General features: G+C 34.8%; 1 long non-coding RNA gene across 1 annotated transcript; it reads left to right on the plus strand.

The window, feature by feature from the left end:
• Positions 1–7,409: 7,409 nt before the first annotated feature.
• Positions 7,410–23,678, plus strand: LOC128316028 (uncharacterized). The gene is made up of 4 exons (XR_008299390.1): positions 7,410–7,992; positions 8,784–8,889; positions 13,375–13,539; positions 20,377–23,678. It is a non-coding gene; the product is annotated as an uncharacterized LOC128316028 (long non-coding RNA).
• Positions 23,679–24,210: the final 532 nt, after the last annotated feature.

Below are 24,210 nucleotides of genomic sequence, written 5' to 3' on the forward strand. Positions count from 1 at the left end.
ATGCTAAGTGAAATAAATTAAAGAAAGAAAAATGCCATATGATATCACTTATATGTGGCATCTAAAAAACAAAACAAAACAAACACAGAGCCAAAACAGACTCAGAAATACAGAGAACAAACTGATGGTTGCTGGGAGGTGGAGGTATGGGCAAAATGGATGAAGAGATGTGGGAGATACAGGCTTCCAGTTATAGAATGAATAATTCATGCGAATAAAAGGCACAGCATAGAGAATATAGTCCATGATATTGTAATAGTGATATATGGGGACACATGATAGCTACACTTGTGGTGAGCACAGCATAATGTATAAACTTGTTGAATCACTACATTGTACACCTGAAACTAATGTAACATTGTGTGTCAAAAGAAAGAAAGAAAGAAAGAAAGAAAGAAAGAAAGAAAGAAAGAAAGAAAGAAAGAAAGAAAAGACCTATTTTCTGTTATTTGCAGCTAAAGTTGCAATGAAGTTTGTGACTGGTCTGAGCTAGATCATAGACCATCCCTGAGTATCTTGTGAGCAAGTATCAGGTACTCTGATTGGTCTATCTTGGGTTACTTGCTCATCTCTGTGGAAAGTGAGGATGAATTGAAAGCAGTCATAAATTGGGGTTTCTGTGAAAAGACAAACTGTATAGCAATAGGAATGAGAAAAAGCAGGGTGAACAGACAAACACTATGATATGGAAGGCAGTGGCATTAATAGACATTGAACCAATAATGTACTCATATCCAAAGCTAAGTAAGAGATAAGTCAATGTCTCATCCAGGTGTTGCCTTTAATGCCCAGGTCCTCACCTATGTTAACTGAGTCCTCTCACTTTTTTTAAAGTTTATTTTGAGAAAGAGAGAGCACAAGTGGGGGAGGGGTGGAGATAGAGGGAGAGAGAATCCCAAGCAGGCTGCATGCTGTCAGCACAGAGTCCGATGCAGGGCTGGATCTCACCAATTGTGACATCATGATTTGAGCACAGATCAAGAGTCAGATGCTTAACCCACTGAGCCACCCAGGCGTCCCCACCCTCTCACATTTTTAATTCTGTTACTAGCAGCATCCTACTTCCTGACATTTCTGTGTCAGTCAGGGCTCTCTTGCATAAAAGTGACAGAAAACTAGTGGAAATTATGTTAACCCCAAAGAAATTCATTGGCTCCTATAAATGAAAAGTTTACAGTTACATCTTAGGTATGACAGATTTAGGGATAAAAATGATACTACCAGGAAATTACCTTTCCCCACTTCAGTCCCATTTTCCTCTTAGTTGGTTTAATTTGGGGGAAGATTTTCTAACATAGTAGCCAAGCTGGACTTCTGGCAGCTGTAGGCTTACTTCAGTGGCATAGCCAGCAATTTCAATGATTAATGTCCACTTCTTCAGGGTCCAGCAAAGTTGTCAAGGATTGATCTAATCGATTTGGGAAAATACCAGTCCCTGAAGTTTGGTGTGAATGTGTGTGTGTTGGGGGGGGGGGGCGGGTGGGTGGACTGATATGATATGCTGGGCTTATGTCATAGGGATGATAGGACAAGGTCAGCTCCACCTGGACCACATGGAGTAGGTTTCACATGAAAATGAGAGCCTATTTTCAGCAGAAACAGGTTGCATAGAAAGATAGCATGCAAATACCATAATTACTGCACTACCTAATAAATGGTAGAGTGGTAAAAAAAAAATTAGTCTTTCCTGTAATGTACCAGATATCTGGTATATTATTTCACATTTATCTGATAAATTTACACCAAATCACGTAATAGTGATACTGATAGTGATACTAATAGTGATACTAATAGGATTTCTTAAATATGTCTAGAAACTCATGGCATTTTAGAATATTTCCTACCATGGTAGAGAAAGTGAAGGTGCTTCTGTATTTCCTTCTTGGAAAACTAGATTTTGGAAAACTAAGGAGAGCCTTAGGATATATAAAGAGAAAGATGGATGATGTGGAGACGAGAAAGAGTAGGAAATGCAAGAAATAAGTTGGAGTCTAGTGTTAGCAGAACTGTTTAGAGGGGACCACAGAGTGAGAAATGTCAGTGGACCAGACATACACTTCTACAAGGTCGCTTCATAGGAGTCCTTAAATGCTTAGTTGGGAAGCTTGAATTTGTCCTGAAATATGATAAAAAGCCATTGAGAATTTTGAGCAGAAAAGATTTGTGATGAAAAGGATGTTGAGACTTTTACACACTGGTCTGCAGAGGGTATTGGAGAAGGAGATACAGGCAAAGAGATAAACTACCATACTGTTATCAGCTTCTTGATATGTAGTGATAAGAATTCAGATTAAAGAAGTGGCAGGAGTAATTGAAAACCAAGACTCAGATAGATTGATTTTGACACTCTGAGTACAGAACAGTATCTGGTAGAATGTTCTAAAATGCAGATTTCAGGGATCTTCTCCCAGATGTTCAGATTTAATGGGTGTGGAGTGAGGCACAGCAATATGTATTTTAAAAAGAATTCAAGATGATTTGGATGCAGGTCATTCACAGACCACATTTGTTTTAGAGGAGGATTAGACAGGTGTGTGATTAATTACGAAGGACAATCAAGCCAAAAGGAGAAGGAGTCTGCTGTTGATGGTAATTGGAAGGTTGGGAAAGGCCCCTGATTGTAGGGAGAGTTGATGATTCTGTTTACATAATTCTTATTCACACTTATGTTTGAACTTCTGGTGTGTAGATTCCAGTTGTTATCTGTGTATATAAAGCTGTTGATAAAAAGATGTCCTGGAATGAAACTATTAGGCACTTGTCCTTGAGCAACAATACTGGAATTGCTCTGTGTACTTACTTACTGGTTTTGGCTGGTTTAGAGCAGAGTTTGTAGTGGAAGTGAAGCTGTTGTGTTTTTTTTTAATTTTTAAAAAACAATTTTTTTAATGTTTATTTATTTTTGAGACAGAGAGAGACAAAGCATGAACGGGGGAGGGTCAGAGAGAGGGAGACACAGAATCTGAAACAGGCTCCAGGCTCTGAGCTGTCAGCAGAGAGCCCGACGCGGGGCTCGAACTTACGGACTGCGAGATCATGACCTGGGCCGAAGTCGGCCGTTTAACTGACTGAGCCACCCAGGCGCCCCTGTTGTGTTTTTTAAAATGTATGGTTAGACATTCTTTTCCTTGTCTAGAAATTATGACTGACAAAACTGCTGTAATGGTATCTGAAAAATCAAGATGAAAGGAATTTTGCTAGTATGAAACATGGATGCTAAAATTCTCTTAGCATATCTCCCAATGACCAAGAGGTTAAAAATGTTGCTAATGAATTTTTACCTATTAAGGTAACAGTACCTCATGGGACAAATTATTTCCTTCAGCTGTCTGTCAAGTCATAGTACTCTTTCAATTTGCCTAAATATTTAAGAAAGTCCACTATTCTGAGAAAATGCAATGTTGGTACTTTTTTCTTTTATCTTTTACTTTCAGATCTGGACTATCCTTTCCTGGAGTCTGTGAATCATATTGGGCAACCAAGATATTTTTGTGACAAGAAGACTTCTTAACCTTTCAGAGCTCCCTTCCACAATGTTGGTTATTTCCGTGAGGGAGGGAAAAGTTGTCTTCATAAGTCATCCAACATTTCTAAGTATCATTTACTAAGAAAACCCTTCACCAAAAGCATTTTCTTTCTATGATATGGAGTTGTTTCATGAAATGTGATTTATTATAGGTTTATTCATAGAGGAAATGCTTTTTACTTAGCCTTTCTTTCTTGATGCTAACTTAGTCAAGATGTCTATCTGACCCAACGAGGCTACGAGTTCATTTCTTTCATCCCAGGTCACAGTGATCCAGGTCAATGTATATATTTGTATAAGAGTAAAGCAAGATTAAATGAAAACTTTCCCCCCTCCCCAACCCCAGCATTTATTATCGTGATATATTCATTCATAGCGTGCTTTTCTCTATTTTTTATTATAAGTGAATATAATTTTAGTCCTTTGAGACTTTCTCCCCAATTCAACTACATTTTACTATATACAAAGCCATACCACTTTTATATGTCTTTAACAAAAGGAAAAAAAAAAACACTAAAATGATGGTGATTTAAGTATTAATAGCAGCTATTGATTATCTACAGAAGCTTTCTACTACCCTTCTCCTCCTTTTTGTTAAGGAGTTTATTCTGTGCAGTAAGATACATTATTTCAGGGCAAGCATCAAGACCATGGGGATAATAACTTAGAAGTTACATCATCCTTTTCTTTTTTGTTAATCATTCCTCCTTGCCTTTTCTCCACCTCCCCCTCCCTGCCTCCCTTCCAATGTAATCTCTAGCACTTCCTAAGGTATTGGGAGATAAGTTGGGTTGCTTTTCTCATATTGTATACACAGACTGAACATTTATATAACAGGTATGCAGCTATTACTCTCAGTGGTTGATCTCTTTGTGTCCATCTTTCAATCCATTAGGGAGTAGAAAACTAAACTCTGATTATGCGCTCTGGAAGAAAGCAGCCATCTTAAAGTGTTCACATTGTTTCCTCTGCTACTTTGTTCAGACCCCATGGATAACTTCTGAGACTGATTAGGAGAGTTACTGAAGTCTCAAGCAGGACCATAAAGATATTCATAATTATGACCTGACAGATAATGCTGCCCTACTGAGTTGTTATCTTAGGCAGGTTGGCTCCCCGTGGTGTCATGTTGTTTATTGCCCTGGACTGCAGTGCATTTGGCTCTCTCTAATCTCTTTCCTATGGCATCAAAGAGTGGATGGCTGAAGCTTTAAAATAAATCAACACACACACACACACACACACACACACACACACACACACAGCCCAGAAAAACTGAGGGTGACATAGGTATCAGGATAGAATGTGATTTAATTTTTTTCTCATATGTGTGGGTATATTCGGTTTTTTTGTGAATAGGGAGAGAATGGACCATAAATGATTCCATTTTATAACTTGTATCTGAAATGAAAATGTATCTAATTCAGCAGCACAAAGGCAATATGCCTAAGAGATATCGAGTTTGATATTCTTAATTAAGAAATACACCAGAGTCATGTTTGGAAATTTGTTCCACTTCTCTGAGCTTTAGTTTCTCTTTTTTTTTAAAACAAAAACACAGAACTCCATCATTAGATTTTGTGAAGACCAGTGAGGAAAAACTATGATAAAGGTAAATATGAATAAAACTAAGAGAATGGCCTTTGGAGCTTAGCACCAATATTTTGGGAGTAATTTCAATGACTAATGACTGAACAGGAGATGAAATATATTCTAAAATAATGTTTGAGTACAGTACACCAAAAATTTAAAACTTTTTGGAAAATTATAGAAAAGTTTCCATCACTTTAAAGATACTGTGTTTATCTGTTTGAATACTAATACTGTGATCTGAGATTTCTTTTGGTATAGAATTTTCCTGGTATGCTTTTTCCTACTGTTTTACTTTCAGCCATTTTGTTCCCTTTGTTTTAACAGTTTTATTAGATAATTTTCACACTCTAAAATCATCTATTGTAAGTAGACAATTCAATGAATTTTAGTAAGTTTATAGAATTCTGAAACCATCACCACAACCCAATTTTAGAGCACTTGAATCACTCCCAAAGTTCCCTCCTGCTAGTGATCTCTGATCCCATTGATCTGCTTTCTGTGTCTACATTTTTTCTCTCATGGACATTTTATATGAATGAAATCAATATGCAGTCATTATACCTCACTTTTTTATTTAGCATAATGTCCTTTTTTCATTTAAGATAATTTCATTATCTCTTTGCCACGTGTGTTAGTTGTTCATTCCTTTTTTTGGATGGATAGTCTTCCATTGTATAAATGTACCTTTTTTTTTTTTTTTTTTTTTTTTTTTTTTACCTTCACCTGATTATCGACATCTGGATTGTTTCCAGTTCGGGGCTCTTATGAATAATGATGCTATGAAAATTTGTATACATGTCTTTGTGTGGACATATATTTTAATTACTTTTGGGTAGATTCCTGGGAGTGGAGTGGCTATATGGGAAGTGTATTTTTAACTTTGTAAGATGCTGCCAAGCTGTTCTCTATAGTGGCTCTACACTTGACATTCCTATCTGTAAATTCTCAAGGGTTCCAGTTTCTTTGCATCCTGTTAACACTTGGTATTATCCATCTTTTTGATGATAGTCATTCTTGTATGAAGTGGTATCTCATTATGATTTTAATTTACATTTCCCTGATGACTAATGATATCGAGCATCTTCTAATATGATTAGTGTTTTCTTTGTGTGTTCTCTTTGATGAAATGTCTATTCAATCTTTTGTCCGTTATTACATTGGGTTGTTTTTTATTTTTTATTTTTAAGAATTCTTTATAGGGGAGCCTGGGTGACTCAGTCAGTTAAGAATCCGGCTCTTGATTTCAGCTCAGGTCATGAACTCATGGTTTGTGGGTTCAGGGCCCATGTTGGGCTCTGTGCTAGCAGTGCAGAGCCTGCTTGGGATTCTCTCTCTCTTCCTCTCTCTCTCTCTGCCCCTCTGCCACTTGCACTGTCTCTGTCACTCTCAAAATACATTAATAAACTTAAAAAAATTAAAAAAAAGAATTCTTTATATATTCAGGATACAAATCTTTTTACCAGACATGATTTGAAATAATGCACTCTTGACTTAACAAATCTTTATGTTAATTGCTACTTTTTCCCTCTTCCCCAAAACAATGCAAGAACGGGGAACACTTTCTCTGTTTATTTCTCTCCCAATATATAATCCACTCATCATATATTTTAATTGTCTTTATAATTAACATTTCACAAGACATTATCATTAATGTTTCATACAGAAAATATGCATTTGGATTTATGTTATAGTTTTTGTTGCTCTTCACTGTCTCATACATCTCTGGCTTTCCATCTGAGATTATTTTTTTCTCCTTGAAGAACACATTTAGATTTATTTTCTTTTTTTCCTCCTTCTTTCCTTGGTTCCTTCATTTATTCCTTCCTTCCTCTTTTTCTCTCTTTTCTTTCTTTCTTCCTTTTTTTCTTCATCAGCTTTATTGAGATATAACTTTCATGATATAAAATTCAGCCATTTAAAATGTACAGTTCAGCTCTTCCTCACTTCCAGCTCTAACAACCACTATAAAATTTTCTATTCTAGTATTTTTTTTAGTGTAGGCCTGCTGCTGCTAAATTAATTATTTCAGTTTGTTTATTCATAAATGTTATTTTGCTTTTATTCTAAAAATTAAAGTTACGTGTTATAAAGATGCAATTTAAAGTTTCAGCAATTTAAAGATGTTCCATTATATTCCAATTTTTGTTACTTATTTTTTAAAGTTTATTTATTAATTTTGAGAGAGAGAGAGAGAATGAGAGCAGGGGAGCGGCAGAGAGTGAGAGCAGGGGAGGGGCAGAGAGAGAGAGAGTGAGAGCAGGGGAGGGACAGAGAGAGAGAGAGAGAGAGAGAGAGAGAGAGAGAGAGAGAATCCAAGAAGGCTCTGCTGACAGCACAGAGCCTGAGAAGGGCTTCATCCCACGAACCGCAAGATCAGGAGGCAAAATCAAGAGCCAGGCACTTAACCAACTGAGCCTCCCAGGTGCCCCCAATTTTCATTATTTCTACAGAAACGTCATTAATGAGTCTTTTTTTGGTTGTTGTTGGTTTTAATATAATGTGGTTTTTTTTCCAGCTGCATTTTATAATTTTATCTTTGTCTTGTATTTTCAACCATTTTACTGTGATGTACTTAAGTGTCTTTAGTTTGGTTAACTATTAGTGTAACAAATTATCCCAGATTTGGTGGCATAGACCAATATTTCATTATGTGTAGAGATTCTGTAGTTATGAATTTGGACACAGTACAGCTATATTGGTTGGTTTCTTCCCAGGATGTTTGTGGTTTTTCGTCTGGGAATACTGAAATGATTGCTTCCTGGAATCCTCTTGGGGGCTTCTTCTCTCACACATCTGGCATCTGTAATAGGATAACCTACCCTCTGGGCTTAGCTGAGTCTGGTGACCAGATCACCTACATGTGACCTTTCTGGGTATGTACCTTCCTATTCAATCTTTCAACCTCAAGCAAACACTGATCAGCTTTCTGTCATGAGAGATTAGTTTTGTCTTTTAAACATTTAATAAAAATGGAATTATACTGTATGTATATTTTTGTGTTTGGATTTTTTTCTGCTCTGCATGATATTGTTAACTGTATCCACAGTTTATTTATTTTTAAGTTGTATGTTAGTGTGAATATACTGCATTTTGTTTCTCCATTCAACCCTTGATAGAAATTTGGATTGCTTCCAGCTTTTAGTTATTATAAATAAAGCTTCTAAGAACATTTATATACAAATGTTTGCGCAAATATTTCATTTCTCTTTCATTTTGTTCTTAAGATAATCTTATTTCCTGGGAACTTGCCAAGGCTTTCTTTCTTTCTTTTTTTTTTAATGTTTATTTATGTTGAGAGAGAGAGAGAGTGTGAGTGAGGGAGGGGAAGAGAGAGAGGGAGACACAGAATCCAAAGTTATTACTAGTTTGCTAGCATTTTTATAATGAATAGTTGTGGCAATTTGTCATGACTTTACTGCATGAGATGATCATGCAGTTAGTTCCCTTTCAGTCTATTGATAGAGTAAATTATACTAATTGATTTTCAAAGGTTTCATGAGCTTGCATCCTTGGGAAAATCTTCAGTTAGTAATGATGCATTATTTTTTTCATATATTGTTGGATTTGATTTGTTAATAATTTGCTCAGGAGCTTTGTACCTATATTAATAGATATTTCTCTATAGTTTTCTTTCTTATAATGTCTTTGTCTGGTGTTGTTTCAGGGTAATAGTATCTTCATAAAATGAGTTGGCAATTATCCTCTTCTTATTTTTGGAAGAGTTGGTATACGATTGTGTTATTCTTTAAATGTTTGCTATAATTCACCAGGTAAGCCATCTGACCCTGGAGTTACCTTGAGGGGACTGTTTTGAAATCAAAATCAAATATCTTAATATATACAGCTATTCATATTTTTCTATTTCTCTTGTGTTAGTTTTGGTTATTTGTGCCTTTTGTGAAATTTTCCCACTTCATTTAGGTTTTTGAAAGTATTTCCATAAAGCTGCTCCTAAGTTTCTCTGGTTGTTCTTTTAATATTGGCTGCATCTTTAGTGATGGCCATTTTATCTAACTTGTTGAATTTATTGCCAGAAAGTTGTTCATAACATCACCTCATTATCTTTTATCAGTCTGTAGGCTCTGTAGCAATATGTTCTCTTTCTTCACTGACATTGATAATTTGTGCCTTCTCTCTTTGTTCTTATTATTCTAGCTATAGTTTTATAATATTTATTATTTTTAAAGAAGTTATTTTGAGATTTTTTCTCTATTTTTATTTTCTTTTTCATTAATTTCTTCTCTTCTCTATATTATTTCTCTCCTACTCACTTTGAGTTTGATTTTTCTCTTTAAAGTTTTTTTTTCTTGTTTTTTTTTTAAGTAGAAGTTTAGATAATAGATTTTAGACTTTATTTTTACTAATTTAAGTAATTATGGCTATAAATTCTTCTCTAAATACACCCTTGGTTACATGTCATAAATTTTGATGTATCTTCGTTTTTATTCAGTTCAAAATATTATGCATGCACACCTGGGAGAATTTGCATTTTGCTTTTGTTGAGTGGCATGCCCTGAAAACATCAATTAGGTCAATTTGTATGATAGCATTTTTAGTCTTCTACATCTTTATTGGTTTTCCATCTACTGATTTTCTTTTTTTTTTAACATTTATTTATTTTTGAGAGACAGAAAGAGACAGAATGCCAGCAGGGAAGGGGCAGAGAGAGAAGGAGACACAGAATCTAAAGCAGGCTCCAGGCTCTGAGCAAGCTGTCAGCATAGAGCCCGATGTGGAGCTCGAACCCACCAACTGTGAGATCATGACCTGAGGCGAAGTCGGACACTTAACCAACTGAGCCACACAGGTGCCCCTCTACTTATTCTCTTTATTACTAAGAGAAGAGTGTTGAAATTCCAACTCTAATTATGGATTTGTTTATTTCTCCTTTCATTTCAACTACAAACTGTGTTTAGCAATGTAGTTGATTTTCACTCTGGTGAAAGTTCCTTATCCTATTATAGTGCAGCAACAACCAGATATCAGTTTAGCACCAGTACCTGGATCACATTTTGAACATCTGTTCTGTAATCACCCATAAACTGAGATGGGTTTGAGAAAGCCTTCAAATAACTATGCATGTGAAACTTCAAAATGAACAGAATGAAGTCTTAATATGAAGATGAGGGGCAGGGCACCTGGGTGGCTTAGTGGGTTAAACTTCAGACTCGTAATCTCTGCTCAGGTCATGATCTCATAGTTTGTGAGTTTAAGCCCCACATGGGGTTTTGTGCTGATGGCATGGAACCTGTTTGGGATTCTGTTTCTCCTTCTCTCTGCCCCTCCCTGGCCTGTTCTTTCTCTTTCTCTCTCTCTCATTTTCTCTCTCTCTTTCAAAATAAATAAACTTCTAAAAAAAGAAAATGAGGGGTGCCTGTGTGGTTCAGTTGGTTGAGTGTCCAACTCTTGATTTTGGCTCAGGTCATGATCCCAGGGTTGTGGGATCAAGCTGAGCATAGAGCCTTCTTGGGATTTTTTTTTTTCTCTCTCTCTGCCCCTTTCCACAGCTCGTGTGCTTTCTCTCTCTCTCTCTCTCTCTCTCTCTCTCTCTCTCTCTCTCTCCCCCTCTCTCTCAAATAAATAAATAAATTAAAATTTAAAAAAAGAAAATTGGACTATTTAAATAACTAAAAGTGACTGAAAGTTATTTGAGATGTTACTAAGAAAGCCTAATATTTAATAGGAAAGAAAAGATCTTAGATGGTTGCAATTATTTTTCTGAATTACCATTTTATTTTTACAGCCTAGCGAATTAACATTTCCTACCAGAACTATTACACTTGGTATAGAAAATCCTCAACTTAAAGTGGTTTACACTTAAGCCTCCTCTGTTATTACCTAAATGATCAATTTACAGAAAACTGAGGCTTAGAGTTCAAGTTCACATAGAACATGGTGGAACTGGGATCTCAAATCACTTTGCCTTTCTCTAAAACCTATGCTTTTATCCACGTCACTATACCTCACTATTTTTCTCTAAAATTATGAGATCTTTGGCAAGGCCACCTCTTCTCTCAGTGTATATACACTATACTAGACTATATACTGTGTGCAGACAGCTCAGAGCCTCGAGCCTGCTTCGGATTCTGTCTTCTCTCTCTGCTCTTCTCCCACTTGTGCTCTGTTTCTTTCTTTCTCAAAAATAAACATTTTTTAAAAAGTGCCCCTATTTCTGATTCCATGAAAACCAAGAACACTTCTGATATTTTAGCTCCCTTTGTAGTTTTCCGACAGGAAGGAAATCAGTTGATCACATCAATATGGACGTTTGGTATAAATGCTAGATTTATTTCTTACTGTGAATTAATACAATGCTATTCTTCTTTTCACTGGTCTGAGAATTTGTCCTGGAGAGACAAATCCATTTTTAGTGGACTGATAAAAATCAGTTTTTTAAACCCACAAGGCTGAGATTCAGCTTAAACTGTGTTAGATTCACCAAGGTATATGCTGTCCTATTGACACCCTATTGAAGCTGATAGCCAGACTTCCCTAAAACATACTGTTGGTGAAGTGCCATGACATTTATTTTTTTTCTTTTTTAAATTTAAACTTTATTTATATAACATACGGTTCAATATTGGTTTCAGCAGTAGAATTCAGTGATTCATCACTTACATATAACACCCAGTGCTCTTCACAAGTGCCCTTCTTAGTATGCATCATCCATTTAGCCCATCCAGAGTATCCCTATCCTCTGTACCCCCCTTCCTCTATGTTCATCTGTTTTGCTTCTTAAATTCTGCATATGAATGAAATAATATGGTATTTACCTTTCTCCGATTGACTTATTTTGCTTAGGGTAATGCATTCTAGATCCATCTATATCATTTCAAATGGCAAGGTTTCATTCTTTTTGATGGCTGAGTTTTATACACACACACACACACACACACACATATACACCCCAAATCTTTATCCATTCATCAGTCAATGGACATTTGGGCTGTCTCCATAATTTGGCTATTGTTGATAATGCTGCTATAAACATTGTGGTGCATGTACCCCTTTGAATCTGTATTTTGTATCCTTTGGGCAAATAGCTAATAGTGCAATTGCTGGATCATAGGGTAGTTCTATTTTTAGTTTTATAAGGAACCTCCATAGTATTTTTAGGAGTGGTTGCACCAGTTTGCATTCCCACCAACAGTGTAAAAGAGTTCCACTTTCTCCACATCTTCACCAACATCCGTTGTTTCCTGTGTTGTTAATTTTAGCCACTCTGACCGGTGTGAGGTGGTGTCTCAGTGTGGCTTTGATTTGTCTTTCCCTGATGATAAGTGAGATTGAGCACCTTTTCATGTGTCTGTTAGCCATTTGGATATCTTCTTTGGGAAAGTGTCTATTCATGTTTTCTGCCCATTTTTTAACTGGATTATTTGTTTTTTGGGTGTTGAGTGTCATAAGTTCTTTATAGATTTTGGATACTAACCCTTTGTCTGATATGTCATTTGCAAATATCTTCTCCCATTCTGTTGGCCTACCTTTTAGTTTTGTTGATTGTTTCCTTCACTGTATACAAGTTTTTATCCTGATGAAATCCCAATAGTTCATGTTTGCTTTTGTTTCCCTTGCCTTTGGTGACAAGTCGAGTAAGAAATTGCTGTAGGTGAGGTCAAAGAGGTTGCTGCCTGTGTTCTCCTCTAGGATTTTAGTGTCATATTTAAAATGTTGGCACTTATAAAAGCACAAAAATATAATAAGATAAAAATGAGTGAATGAACATGACAAAGACAAAATAAAATGTAAAGATAATATGAAGCCAGAAATAGGGTTAGTACACAAAATATATGCCATAGGATATGATGTATTGCTAGTGACAGGCTTTAAATTTGAGTCTGTGCTTCATAGAAGGCAAATCAAAGTGGAAAAGCACAATAAACTAAAGATTCATAACAGGTTTTTTCTTTTTATTTACTCCTTTAAGAAATAACACAAGTAATACATGACTAGTATAGAAAAATTAGAAACTGAATAATAATTATTTTGAAATTTTATAATCCCCTCCATCCAGAACTAATTGTTTTTAACATTTCAAAGTGTTTCAATGTTGTAAAATAGTCATTTTTGCAAATTTCCATTTGTATAAATATATTTAAAATGGAATCATATTAATATTTTTACTCACCAATATTTTATAACTATTTTTCTAAGAGATATTATTATTTTCACTGACTACAGTTATAAAAGAGTAAGTCACAATTTGTTTAGCACTCTAATTCTGTTTGACTCAGGTCTATTTTTTTCTATTTTAGACAATGCTGTGATGAACATCCTTGTACATCTCTACACACTTGACTGATTATTTAATTGGGATAAAGTTCAAAAAGTGACACTGTTGGATCTACATAAGATTTGACAGTTTTATTTTTGAGATGGGTTTTGAAGAATGGAATGCATTTCATCAGGTGAAGAATCAAGTGAGCAACAGTAATACCTTCTCTAAAACCTAAGTTAAGTGTGATATTAGGGTCTTTGAAATATAAAGAACATTGAAACTTTCAAGAGTCTCAATTTGTAAGCCTCTTGTAGCAAATACTATATACACCTGTTAAAACTGTGTTAGTATGAATATGCAAGGCTAGGTCATTTTTCCAGGATGTCATAGCTCAGTTTGGGTAAAAACCAAATGACGTGACTCATTCTTTTATTTTTTTTTTCATTTATGTTTCAATTTACTTAATAGATTTTTATTGAGTAATTAATAAGTGAAAGACAGTGTGATAGGCCAGTGTACACACTGATAAGACAGACATGGCTGAGTACATGTTGGGGGCGCTATGCTGTCCATCTCCACAAATGTTTGGTTTATGTTTCCTATGCTTTCGTTGCTACAGATTTTGAATTAGAATGTTTTTATGTGAGTCAGATATATTTGAAAATGTGCAATATGATCCTTTTGAAAGCCAGTGATCTAAGAGACTGCCTTCTGAACCATCTTGTTCAGTCTCTGCAAAACATTTTTGCTCTTAGTTTGGGTTTTAATTATAAAGTTGTCATAGAGTTTTCACACTTAATTTATTCCCAAGATCATGATCCAGGGGTTTTATAGATAGTAATAAAAGGTTATTTAGATCAGTGATTCTTAAGTGGGTTTTAGACTCAGTTTTTGAACTTTTTGAAGTACATAGGCATGAGCCATGTGTTTAAGTCCACCAAGGAATAACCAGGCCATTGTGGCTGGAGTGAGGAGAGACACAGCATATGAGAGGGAAGACAGAGCCAGATTACCTATGGCCTCTAGGCCTGGTTAAGGAGTTAAGTTGTGAATTTATTTACTTTCATATTTAAATATTTAGCTCAAAATACTTTTTCTTTCATGATTCTATCCCTAGACTCTCCAGTTCACATGGATATCTCCTGTCTTGGCAATCCTATTACAGTTCTTATCCTAGCATATGATCTAGCTCTTAATAATATTTTTATTCTGTTATGTTACTGTTGTTTCAATAAGAAGATGTCTTTTGAGGGCGTGTTTTGTATTATAGATAATTTTGCCTAGCATCATTCTGGACCCACACTAGATATTCCATAAATATTAATTGCTTATAGTTCCTGAGAGGTTGGGGATGGATGTGGGGGAGAAGAACCAAGGGAAAACAATGGGTGGGTGATATGAAAATCTGTGTCTTTGCCATTGAGAAAGTAAAGTCATTCATGTAAAGACTAGAGAATCAAACCATTTCAAAATTATTTCTGGTAATTTTTGTCCCCTCTTTAAATTCTTTATTTATATTTTTATGATTTTTTAATTTTATTTCATCATAATTTTTTATTTTAATTTTTTATCAGTTTTTGTTTCTAAATGCATCTATCATTAATTTATTTCACTAAGAAAGGTCTATTTTATCTTTCTTTCTCATGTCCTGATTTAATATTCATTCTTGTCAGAGAGTTTGGTCATGACTCAGATGTTACTGTGAAATTGGGACGAGTAGGGCATTGTTCCACTATGCTTTGAAAAACCGCTATATCTTTTGTATCGGGTAAATAGACACAATTCCAAAAAGGGATATACATTTCCATTCAAATTCTTTTCATGCTGATGTTACATAAAGCACATTCTGAGAGCTAAGAATGAACAAGAACCGCTTCTTAAAGAAGAAAGGATAAAGCAAGATAAAGACATCAAAGCTATTGCCATTACATTTTATCCTGAAAGAAACAAGAAATTACCAGGAAGGATCAGAACCTAACGGAAAGGGGTTACTGTTACAAATCCCCGTGAGCATTTCAGAAGGGAGTAGAACTTTTTCAGGGGAGGAGATTTATTTATCCAACTGACAATGAGTCTGTGAAATTGTCTAGTTAATGCAAACAAAAGGCAAGGGCTTTAATGCTACTGGGTACCTGATGTTTCAAAAATCAGGGAAACATACCTAAAAATGTGAAAAGTGAAAAATGTCTAGGTCCAGCTTTTTAACTGACACTTTTAAAGACACTTTCAAGATTTCTCAAAGTACAGCTTCAAGTTCAAAGTGAACTCTTTGGAAACTGGTTTCACTAAGAACCAGTGTCAGCATCAAGCAGCATCAGTAGATTGTTAGGTCTAAGGCTTTCCATGATACCAGGGACTGAAGAAGCATTTTTGGTTGTTGTTTTTTTTTTTTTTTTTGGTCATTTTGTAGTATTTCATTTGTTCAACAAGCACTTCAAATCTCCCACTTTTTGCAAGGCACTGTGCTAGAGAATGTAGAGGATTAAAAGATATTTTAAGTTATTATTATGCCCCTGAGAAGGTAGTCATAGAAAGTAACAATTGCTAACATCTTTAAGCAAGCTTCTCAAAAAATTAATTTAAATGAAATTGATGACTTACATTGAAACCTAAAATATCCTATAGTTTTAGTTTCAAGGAATATTGTATTCTACCTGCACACCTGATTCCTCTTCTGTGACCTGTGCGCCCTGCCCCCCTTCTCCTTTGGCCCTGTTCATCTGTGTCCTGTGTTATGTGTGTCCTGAGGAGCCCAGCACCATTCAGCAGTGTAGGGCAGTTGTCAGTGTAGGCTGCAGAGTGAGGAACTTGGATTACAAACACCTCTCCTGATACTTGGCAGCTTTGTGATTCCAGCATGTCCCATAATCACTCTGTATCTCAGTTTTCTGTTCTGTAAAATGGGGATAATATGATTGGCTTTACAGGGTTGATATAATGATGAAATAACATCTGTAAAGCATTTAGTAAATTGTGTAGCAATGGTAAACACACATTATTTAAAAAATAAATCAAGTAATAACTATTCTTCTGTTTAGAACTAATTGGTTTCCATTGCACTTGGAATCAAAGCTGCCCCTTACCACTTAAGATGGACTTCAGTGCCTTATAGAATCTGTCCTCCACTTGTCCTACTGCCTCCTTACACAACTCTTTCCCTACATTCCATACTTCTCAGCTGCCTCGGGCTTCTTGCCATAAGTCGGTGATGCTAAGCCTCTTCCCTTTAGGGATCTCTAAATGTGCTTTCTCTTTTATCTAAAAAAACTCTTCAACAAGATTATTGCATGGCAAGGTCACATTCATTTTCTCATGGAGCATAAAGTTTCAGTATCGGTACTGTTTCCTCAGACATGCCTTACTTGGCTATCATATCTAGCACTTATTCCCCTTAGTAGTGTCCCTCTCTCCTCAGTAGTGTCCCTGTCACTCTATATCCTCCTTATGCTACTTGGCACTTAAATTTGCTACTTATTTGTTTTTGCCACTCCTTTCTAGAGTGTAAGTTACAGAAAAGGACTTTTGTCTTTATGTGCTGAGTCCCTATAACAGTGCCTCACACCAAGAAATACTTGAAAATTTTTGAAGGATGGAAAGCATTTATTTCTATGAATAATAAGTCCAATACTTCCAAACTCTATTTCTGGAGAAAAAGGATACTATTTAGAATGAAGTTCCTTGTTGATAGTTTCTTTATTGCTGGTAATCTCTTTAAATGTATAAAATAAAGTCTTGCATTTTAAAGAGTACGGTAGTTATAGATAAGAAAAATTAGCAAATTTGGGAAAGATCTACTCACACCTATTTGTTATATCTCAATTATAAACTGTAAGTGTTATTTCTAAATGTATATATAAATTATTACATATTAAAATTAAAATTAAAAATGACTATTAAAATTAAAAATGCATCTGGAGTTTTATATATATCTATGTAGATACAGCTACATATATTTTTTTTTTAGAGAGAGAGAGAGAGAGAGCACATGAACAAATGGAGGAGGAGCACAAGGAGAGGGAGAGAGAGAATCTTAAGCAGGCTCCATACCTAGCACAGGGCCCCATGTGGGTCTCGATCTCACTACCCTGAGATCATGACCTCAGCCAAAATCAAGAGTTAGACGCTTTAACCGATTGAGCCACCCAGGTGCCCCCAAAATGCATCTGGAGTTTTAAAATAATGAGTCATGTACTTCATGTTAACATACAAGATGGGTTACTACTAATCCAAGTCTTACTTTTAAAATCCAAAGACTAAGTCATAATTTGTAGTCACTAGCTCACAATGTCACAATAGAGTGTCTTGTTTTCTAAGTGCTTTATGTTCACATATCTTTGCGAATTCCTCCAGTGCAAGAGTACATTTCTTTGATACCTCTTGTAGTTGGTGCAGTGTAATACAATGAAAAGTTTTTCCTAAATAACTTCAGTAGAATTGGAGTAAAGGATTAAAAAAATGTTCATCTGTTGATATCTAGCTGGCAGACTTAGAAGATACATACAACTTCTTACTTTTCAAGGTTGAATATTTCACTAATGGAGTGTTTCAGCATAACTTTGGAAACTTTTACTATAAATTAGACACTCTGCACTAAAAAATGAACATAGGAGAAGTTTAAAAGGTATAAAAAATGTTTTTAAATTTAGGATAACAAAGCTATTCTCATTTCCCATTACCACAGATAATAAGTTCAGTAAGGTCAAGAAAAGATATGAAGATAAAATAAAATGATGAAAAAAAAGAAATGGTATAAAGATTTTTACACAATAGAGTTTTAATTAAACATTTTCAGTACATGCTGTTCACAATATAAATGACATTATTAAGGTGTCCCCCATTAATTATAAGAAAATTATTCATTCATTCATTCAGCAAATATTTGCATGTTTACAATATGCCAAGCCCTGGAGATACCTGAATGAACAAAAGAGACAAAAATCTCTGCCCATAGTAATTATTAGTTGCTGTTTTAAATGATGTTTAACTTGGGAAAATTTAAAGTTTCTTCAATGAACCTCTACCACTTTTTCCACTTTGTAAATCTATCATGGACAAATTTAAATATATGGGTTTCTTTTTCCAATTTGTTTTTTGCAAGCATCTGTTGCTTTTAAAGCATAGAATTGTCTGCTTGAATAACTAAATAAAGACATCAACGACCTTACTCTTAAGGAACTGGTACTAACTGAAAGGAAGAGTGCCTACCCATGGAAAAAATTAAATAAATACAGAAATATGCATATCAAAGTAGTGATTCAAGATACTGATAAACACCTTTGATGTTTAGAGACAGGCCAGTAGATATGAAATCATCAAGTGGATCAGGATGTTGAGTAAATCAAATGCTCATTAGTGCTTCCTATGTGTATTTTCATTTGTCTTGCTGTTTTTTGGGAGGTGAAGACTTAAATAACATTTTTACTACTCTTAGGCAAAGGATTCATATTTAAAATACTTGAAGCTTTCATAGTGATGGTAGCCTTCTCTGCATAACAAAATAATGGATCCAGTAGATTGTAAGCATTTACAGATTTATTAGGACTCCTGGTTTCAACTGTGTGCCAGCTATGTGGAACATTCTTCATACTTTTACTGGAAGAAATTGGAGTCAGTTTCCCTGTAATACTAGTATCTAGAGAATCACTCGGTTAGTGAGTTTGTCTAGGAGGCACTCAGAACCTTTCAGTATTTTTGTTGTTCTAATACTCCTAAAATAATACCAACTTGCCTATTTTGTGAATACTTTTCATTAACTAAGAGAGAAAATTATATCAAAATTTGAATAGAAAAATTATGATGTGAAATATGCCTAGGAAAAACACATTTGGTTAAAAACAAGATTCAAAAGAAAGGAGGCTGTAAAAATGTTATATAATTAAATTTGGAGATTTCTCAAGGATAGACATATTTTTATAACATTACCCCAAACCTATTATTTGGAACTCTTTTTTTCCACCCTGTTAATATTAAATCCTAACTGAGATTTAGATAAATATTTTTGTTTTTAATTTTTTAGCATATTTACACTATGTTTACCATGAGGGTGGCTATTAAAACTATTAAATTCTTACTAATGATATGATGGTTATTTTATTTATGTGACTTCTTTAAAGTGCAGGGACATGATAAAATTTTATTGCAAGCTTTTGACTGTGTTTACATTTCAGTCAATAAAACGATTTCAAAACCTTTCCATTTCTTCTGGTCACATCAATAGTGTCCGGTTTCACAGCTGTGGTAGCATGTGCAGCATTAGACTGCACTGTATTTTAGGAAGAAAAGTTTAAATAAAGACATATTTATTGAATTCTTATGAGACTCCATCTCAGTGTGCTATACTTAGGGTATTTTATAATTGCCTTCTTGTATGTTACAGCCTCATTCAAAAGGAAGAATTTGTGTACATCAGACAATAGAATATAATCCAAAAAGAATGACCAGTTGAATATAACCAAGCACCAATATGTATGCCAAGTACAATAAGAGCCGTGTATTCAGGGAAAGTTTAATGGAAGAAGTGAACCTGAGAACAGATCTTGAAGGCATGGCTCTTCTTTAGAGTTTGATAAAGTAGAATAGAGCAAATGGTCTATAATCATAAGTGAAACTGTGAGGACAGAACAAGTGTAGTTATGTAAGAAACTCAAGAGGTCAGCTGGGCTGGAGAGAAGGCATAGGGGAAGGATCACCTGGGGTGTGATGATGCCTGACTTGCCATGCATATCGTCACGTAGAGGATGGACTGTATCGACTGTATCCATTATGCAATGGGAGTTCGTTAAGGCTTGTAACAGGACAGTTACAGTCCTGAGTATGTTTTTCCCATAACATGTGTGTAAATAACTTTAAATAAATATACATGTGGATTTGATCCAATATTTATTTATTTATTTATTTATTTATTTATTTATTTATTTATTTATTTAAAATGTTTTTATTTATTTATTTTGATAGAAAGAGCAAGAGAATAGGTCGGGGGGGGGGTGCAGAGAGAGGGAAGGGAGGGAGAACGAATCCTAAGCAGGCTCTATGCTTTCAGCGCAGAGTCTGATGTGAGCTTAATCCCACAAACCGTGAGATCATGACCAGAGCCAAAATCAAGAGTCGGATGCTTAACTGACTGAACCACCCAGGCACCCCCCAAACAAATATTTAGAGATGGACAAGAAATTCTGAGTTTGGATACTATTTAATTGGATTTTCATCTCTTGTCTAGCATGTTATAAAACTTCTGAGGTAAGGTATAGCCTTTACCCAAGTCTTATATTCCTTTCTTTTTTAAAAGAGTATATGCAAAAATTAGAACTTTTGATTATTTATAACTTGGATAAAAATACTGTTTTCAGCATTGATTGAAGATCACAACATGTTGACTTCAGAGCTATAAAATATATTCTGTGTCAGTCTCTCTATTAAGAATGGGACATTTGTTTTCTTTTCAGTGTGGATGTATATATTTAATAGCATGCACACTCTGGTCAGAGGTCTATAACTAAACATTAACTGGAGGTTTGGCTAATATCTGCATAATAAGGGATTTTTAAAAATCTGCTTAAGAAAACTCTCATAATTGTCTATATTTAATTTATGAAATTTTGATTTTTCTGGAATCGCATGAAGGGACTCTGAAGACAATAATGTGAAAAAACAGAATTCTGGATAAGTAGTGTGACATTTACTCAGAAAAGAAAATAAATCTAGGACAAAAGTTGAGAAAAACAGTTATCAGTTTGCAAGATTATATAAAACCTGGGGAAGTATTTTAGAGGACAAAGTCTTTGTCTCTACTCCCTACAGGGAATCCCTTATGTTCTAAAATCTGTGTGTGATAGAAAGTCATTTGAATATTGCTTTATAATACTTCCTCAATACTCCCTAGAGGATTTGTTTATTTTAATATGTCTGCAGGATATTTTCAAGGAATGTTTAATGACATGAGAAAATGATCACAATGTGAATGGAAAATGGAAACAAAATTGTAAATACAATATCATTTCCATTCTGTAATTAAATTAATTAAACAAACATATAAACATGAATTTTAGTAAATATATCACAATACTTTTGGGGGGTTCTTAAATTAAAATTCATTGAAAATTTTCTATGCATATATATTTTTCAGCTTCTTAACACTGAACTTTTACTTTTGTATACTTGTAGAGGAGAGGACAGTCTACTTATAGTTGTGGCTCTTGTTTTTTCTATTGAAGTTTCAGCATTTTTTCTCAGAGATTTGTATGAATTTTCTGTATATCAAGAAAAATAATCTTTGAATTGTATATAGTAGCATAAGTTAGTTTTGCATTATAGTGTTATGAAAAATTTCAAATCACTGACTGATGAATCTTTTTCAAGTTCAGGAGTTTGTTGTGTCCATTCTGATTGCAATATACAAGGTGACAAATTTTCATTCATAGTTGAGCTTAATGAAAATGTAGATGTGGTTTAGTTAAAGTTTATGATTTGTATATTAAAGTACAGCATGATGAATGTGTTAAAATTACAAGGCCAGAGGTAGCTGCCAACCCAGTGACATGTACTAAGGATGAGGAGGAGTGCTTAGTTGCTTCACGTAAGCTACAAAGGCTCTTATTCAGCGTGTAATCTTCAGTTTTCAACGGGAGGATGGAAAAAGTTTGAAATCCAGATCACTGCTTGCTTTATCAAAACATTAAAGACTCAGCTATGTTTCTTTTTAATAGGTGAGTGCTAGGAGCTGGCTGGCTAGGTAATTTCATTTTTCTTGAGGGCCTAGGTATTTATTCCCTGAGGATTAGTTGGCTCCCAGATAGTGGATATGAAACATGTAAGAGCTTGTTCACAAAAAACAGAGTGGAGTTTAAAGGTGTGAACTCTATGTACGTTGCTGAACAATTCTGTGATTTTTTTTAAAGACCTTGAGAATGAAAGAGTAGCTCATTGTTTAAAATAGAAAACAAAACAAAACAAACTTACTGTTGAGTGACTGCTGAATTTTTGTGATGAACTTGAAAGGACTTCAAACGCTTTTTTAATGTCTTTATGATTTATATTTGCTCTGAGGATTTGGGGAATAGTGGAGAAATACCTAAAAAATACAGTAACCTAATTAATATACTGTAAATAGTCTCTTGGAAGTAAGGAATGGAAAATTGGATCCATTGTGAGTTCCAATGTAGTCTATTTTATGAAAATGGATGTGCCTTGAAGAAGAATTTGGTGCTGCTGTGTAATTGAGGTAAAGCAAATAAATAAATAAATATTAAGAAAAATTTAAAAAGGCAAGGGTATCTGAGTTCAGATCATGGCTCTACAGTTAATGCTTTACATGACCCTAATAAAGCTATAGCAGAATAATATGATGGAGAGTATCAAATTTAATTTCTTTAAGTTATGTGGCACTACTTGTGTGATTTACTCTCTCAACTTTATTTTTGTTGTCTACAAAGTGGTGATACCACTATATATTTTTCAGGGATTATTGTGATGATTAAATAAGTATATAAAGTGCCTAGGACAGTACCTGGTATTTTTTACAGACTCAGTAAATGGTATTCTGTATAGATGTTTACATGTCTTCCTTCTGTTTAACTGTGAGTTTAACCTGGGGTCCATAGAATCTAGGGGATAATGGAGGTTCTCCATTTAGAGATCTCCCTAAATTCTGTGCAAAATTTTGTGTATGTGCTTATTTATAGAGAAGGTGTGTAGTTTTCATTAGATCTAAAACTTCTCTACTAAAGCCCTTGATTACAAACATACATGTTAAACTCTGTTCAATTTAAAAGCCAATTTATTTTATAGTCTAGATTAACAATTTAATTGTAGACAATTTAAAGGAATGACTGAATGAATTAGAAGCCAGACCTGTGAGTGTAGGTCTGGTTGTGGTGAAAATTGCAAAAGACACTAATTTAAAAGTGAAGCATTTAGTCCATCCTAGGTGTTTTTAGTGTCGAGTAGAATGTATTTTCATAAAATTTTCTCAGTTTTAAATTGATGATTTGTTGTCTTGTACAAAAACATACAAAATGAGACCTTTGCTATGACTATAAGAACAATGAATCTTTCAACATTTTATTTTAAATGTATAATATAAATTTATTTAGGAAACTTTTTTTATTTACAAAACATTTTATCTTGCTGGGTGTTAATATAAAAGGAAAGGCTTTTACTTTCTTAAACTCTAAAAAATTTTTATGTTTATTTTTGTGAGAGAAAGAGATAGAGCATGAGGTGGGAGGGGCAGGGAGCTAGGGAGACACAGAATTTGAAGCAGGCTCCAGGCCCCACGCTGTCAGAAAGAGCCCAACATGGGTCTCAAACTCATGAACCACAAGATCATGATCTGAGCTGAGCCACCTAGACTCCCCATATTCTCCTTTCCTCCTTTCTTTCTTTCTTTCTTTCTTTCTTTCTTTCTTTCTTTCTTTCTTTCTTTCTTTCTTTCTTTCTTTCTTTCTTTCTTTCTTCCTTTCTTTCTTTCATATGAAATTTATTGTCAAATTGGTTTCCATACAACACCCAGGTGCCCATCCCAACAGGTGCCCTCCTCAGTACCCATCACCCACCCTCCCCTCCCTCCCACCCCCCATCAACCCTCAGTTTGTTCTCAGTTTTTAAGAGTCTCTTATGTTTTGGTTCTGTCCCGCTCTAACCTTTTTTTTTTTTCCTTCCCCTCCCCCATGGTCTTCTGTTAAGTTTCTCAGGATCCACATAAGAGTGAAAATATATGGTATCTGTCTTTCTCTGTATGACTTATTTCACTTAGCATAACACTCTCCAGTTCCATCCACGTTGCTACAAAAGGCCATATTTCATTCTTTCTCATTGCCACGTAGTACTTCATTGTGTATATAAACCACAATTTCTTTATCCATCCATTAGTTGATGG

Source organism: Acinonyx jubatus, chromosome B3 (genome assembly GCF_027475565.1).
Source record: "Acinonyx jubatus isolate Ajub_Pintada_27869175 chromosome B3, VMU_Ajub_asm_v1.0, whole genome shotgun sequence".
NCBI lineage: Eukaryota > Metazoa > Chordata > Mammalia > Carnivora > Felidae > Acinonyx > Acinonyx jubatus.